The sequence below is a fragment of the Prinia subflava genome, chromosome 19 (assembly GCF_021018805.1).
Source record: "Prinia subflava isolate CZ2003 ecotype Zambia chromosome 19, Cam_Psub_1.2, whole genome shotgun sequence".
NCBI classification, from domain to species: Eukaryota; Metazoa; Chordata; class Aves; order Passeriformes; family Cisticolidae; genus Prinia; species Prinia subflava.
The window spans coordinates 9077225-9090345 of NC_086265.1; positions in this window are offsets into that span (position 1 = coordinate 9077225).

Genomic DNA, 13121 nt, shown 5'->3' on the forward strand with positions numbered 1-13121 from the left:
ATTTCCCTGAAGTTTTATTCCCACTGCAAGCATGTAAAACACTCAGCAGGCAGAGTCACTGCTGTGACTCTGTCCCTGCTCCTTGCACAGTTCATCCTCTTCATTCCCAGTTTCTCCCCAGAAACTGGGGGGTTCACTCGTGCCTGTGAGCTGTCTCATCAGTCCCAGTTGATGATGCTTTAAAGTCTTTTTGCTGTATCTCTGTTCCTGAAGGTGATCATCATACTTACCTGGCAGGTTTTTCCCTTTCTTCAGGAGTTTCCCCAACTGTGTCACCCATCCCTCCTCCAAATCCACGGGCTGAAAACAAGGAGCATTTCTTCATTTCCTGGCTGCTGTGTCCCCAACTTCCCAGGCTGGCCAGGGAACATGACCTGAATCACATCAAGGGTTTTGTGATCACAGGCCATGTCCTTTTCCCTTTTCATGGGGTAATGGCAGTAAACATCCCAAAGTTTCACTTTAATCCTCTCCTAGATGGGATGATTTCTTGGCTGATCATCTGAGATGAGTTACTGGGAATGTTTTACACTGGGATGTGCTGCGGATGTGGCTGGCAGTGGCTTGATGTGTCTCAGTGATGGAGGTACAAACAGCACCCTCATTTCTGCCTGTGATGTGTGGTGGTGGGTTTGTTCTTGAGCTTGTTGTGCCTTTGGCTGCTTGTTTGTTGTGGCCGCTGTGTTTTCATGCTCTGATTCTGGGTTATCATGTAGCTGTGGAGACCCCCACTGCGCTCTGCCTGCCGTTGTTGTGGCTTCCTGCTAACCAGTGTTTGTTGTGGGGGATAATATGTGGGGATGTTTTTCGGCTTGTTCCTTTGCTCCGGCTGCTTGATGTTTGCATTGCAGCCATAGATTTCCGCGGTAAAATGAAGAACAAACAAGCTTTCCCTTTCTAGTCATTTGTGAAACTCAAACATGATCTGGTTCAGCACGACCACGAAAACTTGGAGATCAAACTGAGTAAATTGAAAGTGTCCCACAACACAGAAATTCCCTCCTTCCGCCCTTCCCTGTTGTCTCCCCACAACCAGATTCCTGCTGCCAATTCCAAGCAGAAGGGAGGTTTGCCCACTGCTAGGAGAGCTGCTTGTGATCCCACTGAGTAGGGTGGGACAGTGGTGATGTACTAGTACCTGAGCAGAACCTTATGTTTGGTAGTAGAAGTTTAGTAGGCTCTAAAATACGAATTCATGTCTTTTGTCAGCCTTATGACTCCATAAATCCATTATTTTTATCGTAAAAGAATAAGGTCTGTGTGCCTGGAAATGGAGAGGAGGGGTGGGGGCAGTGGTATATGTTTATATGAAATGTTTTCATGCAAAGAAAAAATGCGGTGTTTTAAAGGCTCTGTTTTGGTGATTTGCTCATGAGCTCCATTCCGCTCCTCTTGTTTCCCCCACGGCCCCAGAGCCAAACGTCTCCCTTTACCTGTACAGATTAAAGCAGGGGGGATCAGGGGTTTATGAACACAGCATTTTTCCCTTAAGATAAACCCACTGGATAATCAGGGTGGGAAAAGGTAGCTGTGAGGTACTTAAAATGAGACATTTGAAAGCTCCTTGTGAAACCCTTTCCCCGAGTCTTTTCTCCTGGTAAGAGTCAGAAAGCCCCCCTTTCCCTGCGCCAGCCATGATCAGCAACACTGAAACTCAGACAGTTGTAATCAGCCCTAATAGGAGCAGAAAAGCCAAGTGCCACGCGTTATTATGCCTCAGCCCCTGTAGTGCCGGTATCCGGAACCTCACTTGTGCTGGGATAACAGTAAACAGATGTCAGGGCACTAGTTGCAATACTGAGTTACCCTTTCCAAATCCAGCTTGCCCCATGGATTTTTTGCAGTTCTTGTTGAGGCCCCTTCTGACTGAATGCTTTTTCTTTCTCTTTCCTTCTCCTTTTCTGCAGGGTTATTTTATTTTTTTTGCAGGATCAGCTCCCTTGGCTGATTCACCGTGTGGCTCCATAAATAGTTGGATTGGCATAATTGAGGGGTGAACCGGATTTGGGAGTGAGTGGCTGGTGATTGAGGAAGGAGGGGGAGTGTGATGGGATAAGCTGGGCTTACCACTGAGAGAAATGTTTGTGGAGCCACAGCTTTTCCACAAGGAGCCACAAGTCTACTGGAGAAGTGGAGAAATGCTCCGACCACTGGAGGAGTGAAACTGCTCCCTGGGCCAGATGCTGATATCACTGCTCTGAGAGTTTTGGCTCTGGCCCCGGCCCCGTGCAGACGTCTGTACCCATCCCTCAACGCACTGAGCTCTTCAGTGGGATTGGCCACGGGATTCTGTGGGGTGACACTGCTCCAAATATCCTTGACATCAAGGCAAAGAACTCCATCGGCTGCTGTGGAGCTGAGTTAGCTCTAAAAGTCATGTTAAATACCTGCCTAAAGTGTTATGAATTGGGATGTTACACCAACCCCAAATCTGGTGATTTTGAGAGAAACAACCATTTTGTCTGTCGTGGGGTCACACAGATGTTTGCTCTGTTGAGTGCTCCAGCAGAAGAAGTAGAGGGTGAAAAGAGAGGAGGAATCAGGGGTGGCAGCACAGATTTCAGATTGTTTTCAACGGGTTGTGAGGGAGCTCCTCAGGGATTGGGTTTCCTATAACGTCCAGCCGAGGGTGTCCTTAGGCAGCTGCCCTGGACTTGCTCCTGAATTCTCACTGCTCCCCTCATGCTGTTCTTGCTGCCACAGAGTGAACTGAGTAAATTACGGACTCACAGAACGGTTTGAGTTGGGGTGAACCTCCAAAGATGATCTTGTTACAATTCCCCTGCCGTGAGCAGGACACTTTCCACCAAATTCAGTTGTTCAGAGCCCCATCCAACTTTGAATGCTTCCAGGCATGGGGCATCTGCCACCTCTCTGGGCAACCTGAATCAGCTGGTGCTGGGAAAAATGAGCTCAGCAGTGAAGAAGAAAACATTTGTTGCTGTTTTGATCCATTCTAGGCCTTCATCACTGCCAAATCTTATCCTGAAGGGAGCAAGGGATTGTAGTCAGAGCAGCAGGAAGATGAGCAGAAGGTGGTGAGCTCCACCCCAGCAGGGAGAGGTTACATGAGTGTGCTGTGGGTGAAGGAGGATGAGTGTGGCCCTTTGAGTGACCTGTCCAGCAGCCAGCCTGCCAACACTTGGCCTTTGGCAGCTTCAATTCAATGTTGTCATCAGCTCTGCCCACTTCTTTACAGGCAGCCCCAAATGCTGTAATTTGGAGGTGCAGCATCTTTAACCATGAAAGGGGTGCTTCTAGGAACATCACAGCCACAGAGTGGCTGTCAGCAGAGGGGTGTGGGCAAATAGAAAGCATTTTGTTGGGTTCAGGAGCATCGTTCAGGGCCTTCTCTGCAGAGCGTGGGCCGGGGTTTGTGTGCTGGGGCTCTCTCTCCTTTTCCCTTGGCTGTGAGCCCGCAGGGAGAAGCTGGGGCTGTGCCTGTGGCTGTGGGCAGTGACGCATTCCTGGGGCATGTGCAGAATTCCTGCGAGTGACCACAGCACTTTGCTGAACAGCTATCAGGAGGCTTCTCACCCTTCCGCCAGGGAGAATGCTGGGCTTCCAAAAAAGCCTCCCGATGGATGTAAAGATGTTCATCCGGTTCTGTTGTGACCATGTCTTTTCCTGTGGCTGTTTTGCTCCTCATTATCTCCCTGGGAAGAGGTTGTTCTCTTGAGCAGCAATATCCCCATCCCAGTTTGGTTCCTGCAGTGTCCATGTTTTGTGGGACTGTTTCTTATTTGGCAGCCGCCTTTGCAGGGGTGTGAGGATGCTCCACGCCGTGCCAGCAATGTCAGACAGGCTTTGCCCCCTGGTCTGGAGCTGCAGAAAATGTGTAAGAGATTTCCCTGCTGCTAACAGGCATTGTGTTTGCCTTCCCCTTTGAGGGGGGAGAGATTTGGGGAAAGAAGTTAAAGAACCAAAAAAAGGCCTTCCAGTGGGACATTGGGGCAGGAATGTTCCTGCCTGTGTTCCCACATTGTTCCCAGCCTTCTGCTGCAGTCCAGCTGTATGACACAGGCCTCCAAGATGTGAGGGACATCCCCTGACGAGTGACACACGCGATGTCAGCTCACTGCCTGTGCCCAAAGGCCACAGCCCCGGGGGGGTGCTGGGGAAAAGGGAGCTGGCCTCACCCAGCAGCATGATTCGACCCTGGGCTGCAGCAGGGTCGGACCCAGACCCGTGTGGCCCTGAGGGTTTGTGGAAAGGCTTTCACTTCTTGAGAGCCCTCTGAGAATTGCTGGCTGATCTGTAGGTAGCTAAAAGTGTCACTGTGGGCAGGCAGGTAGCCCGGTGTCCCTGGGATTCTGGAGTTCCAGGGAGGCAGCTTGAGGAAATGCTCGGGTAGGAATAAGTAAAGCTGGCAACAAATGTGCATTTCATTTTATGAACATTTCATGGTGAAACTTAAAACTTCCACAAAATTTGGGGGACTGGATAGCTCAGGGGATTAGTAATGGGATACAGAGCCTTTCATCTCACCAGTGCCTTTTCAACTGCAGCTCAAGTCAATACCAGTGACTGAAAGTTGTTACCATCTGATGGCTTATGTGCAACGAGTTGATGGTCTCAGTGCATTTCCTGGCAGTCAGGTATCTGTGGCTGACGCACACAAACACCCCAGAGAGCCTGGCTGCTGGCCAGCCCTGTTGGCAGCCTCTGCCCACGGCTGGATGAGTCTAAGAGTGAAATTTCCCATTTGCTTTTAGCTGGGAGCTCCATCAGGTACTGTCCTGGCACGTGCAGCGTGTGAGGGATGCCAGGTGGGGAAGCAGTGGGTTTGTGTAGGCATCTTCCAGCAGCAGGAAAACTGCTCTGTTGCAAGGACCTACTCCTCAAATGCTCACCCCTGAGCAAAGCTGTGGTGTACAGGAAATTTATGTTTTGCCAACAGAGGGAAGACATTATGGCACAGGGCTTTGTGTTTAATATAATGTCACTGCTTTTCTGCCCCTCCCCAAAGTGGTTCTAAGTGGAACACAGAGCACATTTTAACAAGCATTTGTTTATTAATGCATCTGGGATGTGACTCTAGCACAGGGCTGCACCATCATGTCCATTTCCAGCTGGGAAAACTGAGGTAGGGAGAAACCAAATGAAGGAGCAGCTCTTCCAAGATAAAAAATTCAGGAGTTTGTGGGTGCTGACCCTGTGCCAGGTCCAGTAATGGATTTAGACCGTTGGTGCACTCTCTGCTTCTCCCTCAAAGTATCTGCCCTCTCCCCAAAGTATCTGCCTTTTGTGGATCTAAAAGCAGCCCCTCAGAGGAGACCTTGGGAGAGGCTTTTGCTCCAGGGATGTGTCCTCACCCATTTCATGCTTGAGGGACCTCAGGGTTAGGATATAGTTTGGAACAAGGACACTCCTGACCAAGCTGTTTAGGTGTAGATTTTGTTGCTTCTGTTCCAAGCCGTGGTGATGGGATGAGGAACTGGTGAAGATGTGGTGAATCCTCTGGTTAATAACCAGTTACCAGCCCTGGGGCTGGCTGTGGCAAGACTCCCTTGACACTAGCAGCAACCCATGGAGGAGCCAGCCCCTGCTGGAATGTGGGCATCCCTGAGTTACCCCCATGCTTTGGGGAGTTCCATCCCCTGTCTAACAGGAGGATCCCCAGCTTTGGGAACTCTCTGGTGTGAGCTGTTCCCTGCAGGAATCTCTGCACCCAAGTGGCAGTGGGTGGGACGAGTGTCCTGTGCCCCTCTGGCCTTTCCACGCTCACACCGAGCCAGGCACAAGCAGCCCGTGGGTAAACAAATGATGTCAACTCCCTGTGGTGTTATTTTTGAGCACTTTGTATATATTACTTGTCCTGATGTATCTCTGGGCTGTTCTTTCTCCCCCTCCCACTGCCTCTCAATCACCCTCAGAGCTTTTTTTTTTTCTTTTGGTTAAAACCAACATCTGTAGATTTGCTCTTGACAAAAATAAAGCCATCCATCTCCTTTGCCCTGCCACTCTGTCATGTGAGCTCAGGAAAACGGGCTGGTCAAGGTTTACAGTAGCTGTGGCTGCCTGCAGTGGGAAAGGCACTTATCTGTGAGGAGGGTTGGCAGTTCTCAGGAATGCATCCTTTCCTCGGACCGAGGGGGTGGCTTTTGTTTATCCTCTGGCACACAATGAAATGATGGGAAAACATGCTTGGATGCACTGCAGTAGTAAGGTGGGGCAGGGCAGTGGTTAAAAATGGAACAGAGCCTTTGATCCCCGGCCAGAGCAGATGACTCCCAGAGTTTGGGCTTTAGGGTGGACGTCATGTTCTTTCTCTCCATCTCTGTGTACAGATGGAAGAGTTCCCCTCCTACCTTGTGAGGGGAATTAATTCTCCCAGGCAGGCTTGAGGGAGAGAGGAATTAGAAGTGAGGCTGGAAGGAAAGAAGTGGTTTGGGATAAGCCACGCCTGGCTCAGGTGGGTGCTGGAGGAGGGGGTACAAATCTGAGCCTTCCCAGCAGCCTGTGGCTCCATGCAGCACATCCCAAGATCCCAAACTCCCTGGCAAAGAGCAGCTGAGCCTCCGGACTGCTGCCTTGGTGGGGGCTGCAGGGGCTGGCAGGGCCAGGCAGTGAGTCATGAGGCAGCTGGGTTTGGGACAATGTTTTTCCTGTTAATCTCCCCCACCATCTCCCTCAGAAATCACAATGGAAACTCCATAATCCAGGAGATAGCCTGGGGCATTCCACAACTCCAGAGGGTCCTCGCAGGAGGCTCCAAGTCCTCCCAGATTTCCCAGCAGCCAGACCAGGTAGTAAATAAGCACACGAGTCCAAAAGATGGAAGGGGCGTGATAGAAGGATTCCGTGCCTGCGCTTGGCCCTGCTCTGCCCCGGGTCTGGAGCGGGACGCTCAAAGCTCCGCAGTGCTGACTCCTTGGAGCCAGAGTATATCATCTGTTAAGTCTCTGGCACGCCAGGCTCGCTTTAGAGTGAGCAAATTGAAGGTCATCTCTCAGAACCTGGTTAATGCCAGATGCCAAAGCAGACAGAGAGGGAAGCGGAGGGATGATGGATGCTCAGATGTACACATCAATGTACAGCTCAAGGCGTGTTTGTTCTGCCCTGGTTGTCTGTAGCTGAGCTATATTGTTTTTATTATTTATAGTGTTGTGGGGAGGAATCCCGTGTGTTTGAATTTATTTGCTGTGCTGTGTGGCTGATTTGGAACACGTCCTGTTGCGGGGTTTTTGTTATTCTTTTGCTAAGGAGCTAGGCAATTATTTGGCACTGACTACAGAAAAAATAAAAGAAAAGAAATAAAAAAACCCTCTTCAGATTCCATTTAACCATTTACCTTTTCAGCACTTGGCCACTGTGCACATGTTGGGAATGGCCGAGGGAACCTGCCTGGCCTTGATTCAAGAGGTCTTGGTGGAATTTTAGCAGATGCCTGAGGGTGAGAGCGCCGTGCCAGCCGTGGACACGGCCGGGATGGCCCCGGAGATGGAGCGCGGCAGCTGCTGCGCAGCAGCACGGCAGCCCGAGCCAGCGGGGAAAGAGGATCCATTACATTGCAAGTCAGCTTTCAACTCGCTTCAGGGTTTGAACATGAATCATTCATTCCACTGGGGAGATGACTGAGGACTCTGGGCAAAAAAAACACAACAGACCCATTGGAGACCTGCAGAGGAACATCCAAGGGATGTGAGGGGGGATTTGGATCCGAGGACTTGGGCAGCTCGGAGGCATCCTTCAGATGCTGAACCAGGAGGCTTGCTGTTCCCTTTTTCTTGAGCAATTCAGGGTTCTGGACTGCTTTTCTCCTTGCCTTAGTGTGGTTTTTGTGTCTCTGGCTGGCAGAAGAGACCTGTAGCAATACCCTGGGGCTTTGTTTCTGAACTGAGGCACAGCTCCCCTGCATGGAGCCAGCTGCGTGTGGCTGCATGTGCCGTGGACTGGGAAGTCTCAGGAGGAGGGAGGGCAGTGTGAATTCCCTGTTTGGTTGTACCACATGCAGACAGAGCTGCTTTTGTAGGCCTCTGAACAGGGCCTGGGGAGGTCCCAGTGCAGATGTTGACATGGGGCACATCCCTTTGGTCACCAGGCTTAGATTGTGTCAAGAGACAGGAGCACAGCACATGCAAGTGTAGGGCTAGGGAAGGAAATCTGCCTCTTCTGCACAAGACTTTCCAAAAAAATCAGGACTCTGGAGGCACTGAACACTGAGTGCCATGGTTCTGGGCAGAAGATAAAGGTCATCTTTAAGCCTCAGAGCCCCTCAGCAATTCAGTTCTCTGGTGAATTCCTCCTCCATGGTGCCTCATGTCAGAGATTTCCCCAGTCACATCTTTCTGCAACTGGAACCAACAGCTCAGGCTGTGCAGCCAAAAGCCAAATGGAACACATGTCCTCAGAGCACAGGGGACAGTTCTGGCCTCTTACATGTGCAAAAGCAGTTTAAATGGAACACTGAGGCCAGGAAACCCAACCTGCATAGCCTGGAAGCTTCACATTGTAAGTTGGCTGAGGCAGCATTAATTCAGCTGCTTTGCTCTCCCTTGGCATGAACTCCACTTGTTTTCCTTGTGATGTGCAAACCTTGACACTTGGCTACTCCTGACTTTTCATCTCTACTGAACTTGAGACCCAAACACAGGCACTTTGGCTGAGTGGACACTTCAGGAGAAATCTGAGCTGCTGGAATTGCCCCCTTAGTGTCATTTCAAACTCTTCACTTGGACTTGGGGGATTTGTTTCTCACTGCTGGGCATTCAGGGAAGAGATACTGCTGCTGGTGCCTTCTTTGTGTCTTGTCTTGTTTCCAAAATATTGGAGGCAGAGAAAGTGCACAGATGCTTGGTTTTAAAAATGTGCAGCATTGCCCTTCCTAATGAGTTTTAAGGTGTGACTGTCAGCATCAACATGTGTATTTGAATTATTTTCTCAATCTGACTATTGAAATTACAGCAATTCCTACTGATTTCCATGCAGGCTGGCACAAGGAGACAAAAGGTAGCCCTGGCTCCAGACTCCTTGGATAGGAACCAGCCTTGCACCCTGTATTGTTTTGGAGACCCCTTCTGAGGTGTATTCACATTTCTGTGGCCAAATTCAGCACGATATTGTGGATTTGTTGAGCATATTCCCAGTAAAACTGGTCCAACCTTTCATCTCCCTCTGCTCTGTGGAACAGGTTACACTGAAAAAGAAAACCAGATTTTGGCTAAAATCCCAACGTTTTCCAAGAGTGTCAACTTCAACTAAATTTCCCAGCAGCTGACATTGGCATGACTTCCTTTGGCTTTCAGTGTTTTGTTTGTATAACATCAAAAGGCTCTTGTTTCATTGGACTGGGGTCTTGTCATTTCAGCAGCAGCATTTTCATCCTGGTTCTTTGGAGTTACAGTGAGCAAGGGGGTTGGTGGCCCCACCTCTAGAGGGGAGGGATGATGCCTCTTCCAAAAGGAATTCAGAGTCTATGGCTTTGGAGGGATAGGGTAGGGCTTCCCAAAACTGAGACTGAGAGAGAGAGCTTGGGGCAGGAATTTTATGGTCTTTGGTGTTCAGCACCAAACTGTGACTGAGTTGTTCTCATCACGGCAGGGCTTTGGTTTTGCCAGAATGACAAAGATGTGATTTTCTTCCTAATGAAAATCTCTGGGACTTTCTGCTTTGTGGAAAACTTCAAAATCTTGGCTGGGTTTTCTTCAAACGGGAATGTGAAGTGAGTTCAGTCACACTGGAGATTATGACAAGGGTGTGAAAACCCTGACCTGCTCCTCGGGAAAGTCACCTTGGATTGCAGCCAGTGGTGGTTTTTTGCCATTTGAACCCACAGAAGTGTTGGAAACCAAGGCTTTGAGGAGCACAGCTCCCCCAGCTTTGGGGCTGCTGAGTGTCTCCTGTTTTTTCATCCCAACACTCCATTTCACGGGGTTTATTTAAATAATATTTGTTTAAATGCATGAAGTTTCCCTGGAAGGGTAAAGAAGGATCCTTCCCCTGAGTCCTTGATGGGGAGGAAAGGCAGACTGAGCTGTGAAGAGCAGGTAAAGATTCCTTCCACTGACATGAGATGAGTTTTAGTTGCGGACTCTTTGGCTTCCAGGTCTCTCGGTGTTTCCAAAGCAAACCCTGGAGGATGATTTTCCCATTTCCGAGGCTGAATTGCTTGTCTGTGTTCCTGAATTCACTGCATTTGTTTGCTTCTCAGCCAACTCTGTTTCTCAGCAGGTGCCTGTAGTAAAACCACAGACCTATGAATGAAAGCACAGACAGTTCTTTGGAGACACTTTATCCCCTCGTCGGTGCCCGTGGGGAAGGTAAAGGGAATTCTCCTGCTTTTTTTCCTGGCTTTGGTTACAATCTCTTCTCAGGGCTGTGGGCCATCAAGCAGGGCATGCTCCTTCCCTTGTGCCTGTGCTCAAGGCTCGGGTTTACCCAATCCAAAGATCTATGGTTGCATTTTGAATGAAAATTACATCTGAAACCAGTTTTATCAGTTTCCTGGAAGATGACAGGGAGAAAATATGTGAAAAATGTCATTTCACTGCTGTTGGGATTTTTTTTTCTTTGTCCTTTGTCACCCATTGCATCAAGCTTCCTTATCATTTGACCATGAGAAAATGTTTTCACCAGTAAGAGAGAGGCCAAACCCTGATGGGTTCATTAAGGGGTGAGTGGTGTGACTGGAGATACCTGATCTGGATCTGAGCAAGCGTCAGCTCCAGGACCTGAGCTTTGGGCTGCCTTTTATTGGCTTGGTGGTGATGCTTTGGGGCAGAGACACATTTCTCCTGGCTAACCCAGCTCTGCTGGCAGGTTTGAGAGGAGCAGCTGGTGCCATTCCCAGCTCCCCATTTCCCCAGCACTTGGACAGGAGAGAGCAGCAGGACTCTCCTCAGCTGCACTGGGGCTCACAGTGTGAAGGAATGGGGGAGTATTTGACAGCCCCTGACTCTCACACAGAAACAAGGGCAAGAAACCTCCTCACTTTCAGTGATGTCCCCTCTAGGAAATATATTTTTCCTGTTTCTCCCAGTGGATGCAGCTTTACTATCTGTGTAACAACATATTAGTTAGGTCACTTCACAGCTATGAGGCTGTTGTGTGGATTCCCTCTCTTCTAGGAATTCTGCCGATGAATCATCAACACTTAGGGCTGGAGTTTGATGTCTTTATTCACACTTAATGCTCGTACTTGGCCGCAGAAGTAATCCTGTGGAATCCGATGGGACTAACTGTGGAGTTAGATACCATTAAATCTTCAGCCTTTTAACAGGAGTAATGGGTTACAGCCAGATTTGTGAATAAAACTGAAATGCAGTCCTGGCTTTCTGAGGGGTTAGGAGGGAGCACAGGGCTAAAATGTTCCTGATGAAACCTAGACCCATGTGAAAATTCTGTCAGTCGGCTTTGTTGTAAAGCCTTGGATGTGATCCTCTAGGGAGGGGCAGTCAGACCCACCTGGCCTCACTTCTCACAGGGACCACTGGAGCTGGGAACAAATTACATCCCAGGGTGGGGTTTTTTTGGTAGTTTGTTTCGTTTGTTCATTAATTAAGATGTTTCAGAACATAATTAATTGGCTTTCTGAACTAATAGCTTTTTAATGCTGGAAATGACAGGATGTTCTGTCTCACACTGAGTGCCATGGCTGTGGAAGATGCAGTTATGGGATGTGCAATTCTGCTCTTCGGGAAGGAGTTTGGGATCTGATGAGGATGCTGTTTATTTGTGGGAAAGCATTGCTCTGGTCTCCACTCAAATTCTAGATGGATTTACCTGAAGTGATATGCAGACTTTAACCTGGCATTCTTGGAGGGTGAGGGAAATGAGTGCCATTAACCTAATTTTCTCATGTGGAAAGAAAAAGGAAGTATTTGTTTGAAAAAGCAGCAGTTCTGTCATTAGTCTCAACACTACCTTGGTAATGTGGTACTTGATAAAATTCAGGTGTAACACCAATTGATTTGGATTGGATATTGGGAAGGAATTCCTGGCTGTGAGGGTGGGCAGGCCCTGGCACAGTGCCCAGAGCAGCTGTGGCTGTCCCTGGATCCCTGGCAGTGCCCAAGGCCAGGCTGGACAGGGCTGGGAGCAGCCTGGGACAGTGGGAGGTGTCCCTGCCCATGGCAGGGGTGGGAGTGGGTGGGCTTCAAGGTCCACCCTAATCCAAACCATTCCATGATTCCATAAACTTAAAGGAAAAAGGATCCAGATCTGGTGAATCGCAACATTCCTGTGCTTTAGTATTATTTAACAAACACAAAATCAGCAGAGCTGCAGATCTCAAATCTTCATTCAATGAACTCTGGGCAGTCAACCCCAGCTGGGGGGCTGAGCCCCAGCCGTGGAGGGAACAGTACCCTTCCTGTGCAGTGCCCTGGTGTGACAAAGGCCTGCCAGGAGCAGGGGACAGCTCGTGGAGGGAACAGTACCCTTCCTGTGCAGTGCCCTGGTGTGACAAAGGCCTGCCAGGAGCAGGGGGCAGTTCCACGAGCATGGCCGTGCCCCAGGTGCCACCACAGCCCTTTGCCATGTGCCCAAGAGGAGAAAGCCCAGCACATCCACTGCGGTGCAGCTGTGCAGCATTACCCTGCAGGGGAGCAGGGTGGGAAATGAGGAACAGCCACACATCCTCCCTCAAACAGGGTTTGGTTTACACTGCCCCACTGAGGGTTTGTTTTCTTTCAGACCAGAGTGGGTTGTGGCGACAAGGGCTGGACATGAAAACACGGCCAGGCTCGGCGGCTCCCTGCACTGCTGGTCCCCAAACTCCTGCAAGGACCCAACCAGGAAGATTTGAAGTCTCTCTTTCTTCAGCCTCTGTCTCTCCCCCCTCCACTCCCTTCCTCTCCAAAGGTGCTTTTAATCCCTTCGGTTAATGTGAAATTAAGATAATAAGTCAAAGAGAAGAGAGGATTGGGAAGGGGGTAGCAGGGGGAAGAGGGAAAGAAAAGAAAATAGAAAAAAGAGAGATTCTTCTGACAGATAATTAGGGAGATTGGTTTACCAGCCAGGGACTAATGCTGGCTTCCCAGCTCAAACAGTCCCTTGTGACTCATTTTGTGACTTTAATTTCGATGGGGTTCCTTAAGCAGGTGCCCTCTGACAGGTAGTCAATAGGGGACCTCTGGCTGAGCACCAGCGCCTCTTTGGAGAGGTCAGAGCCGGGGGTC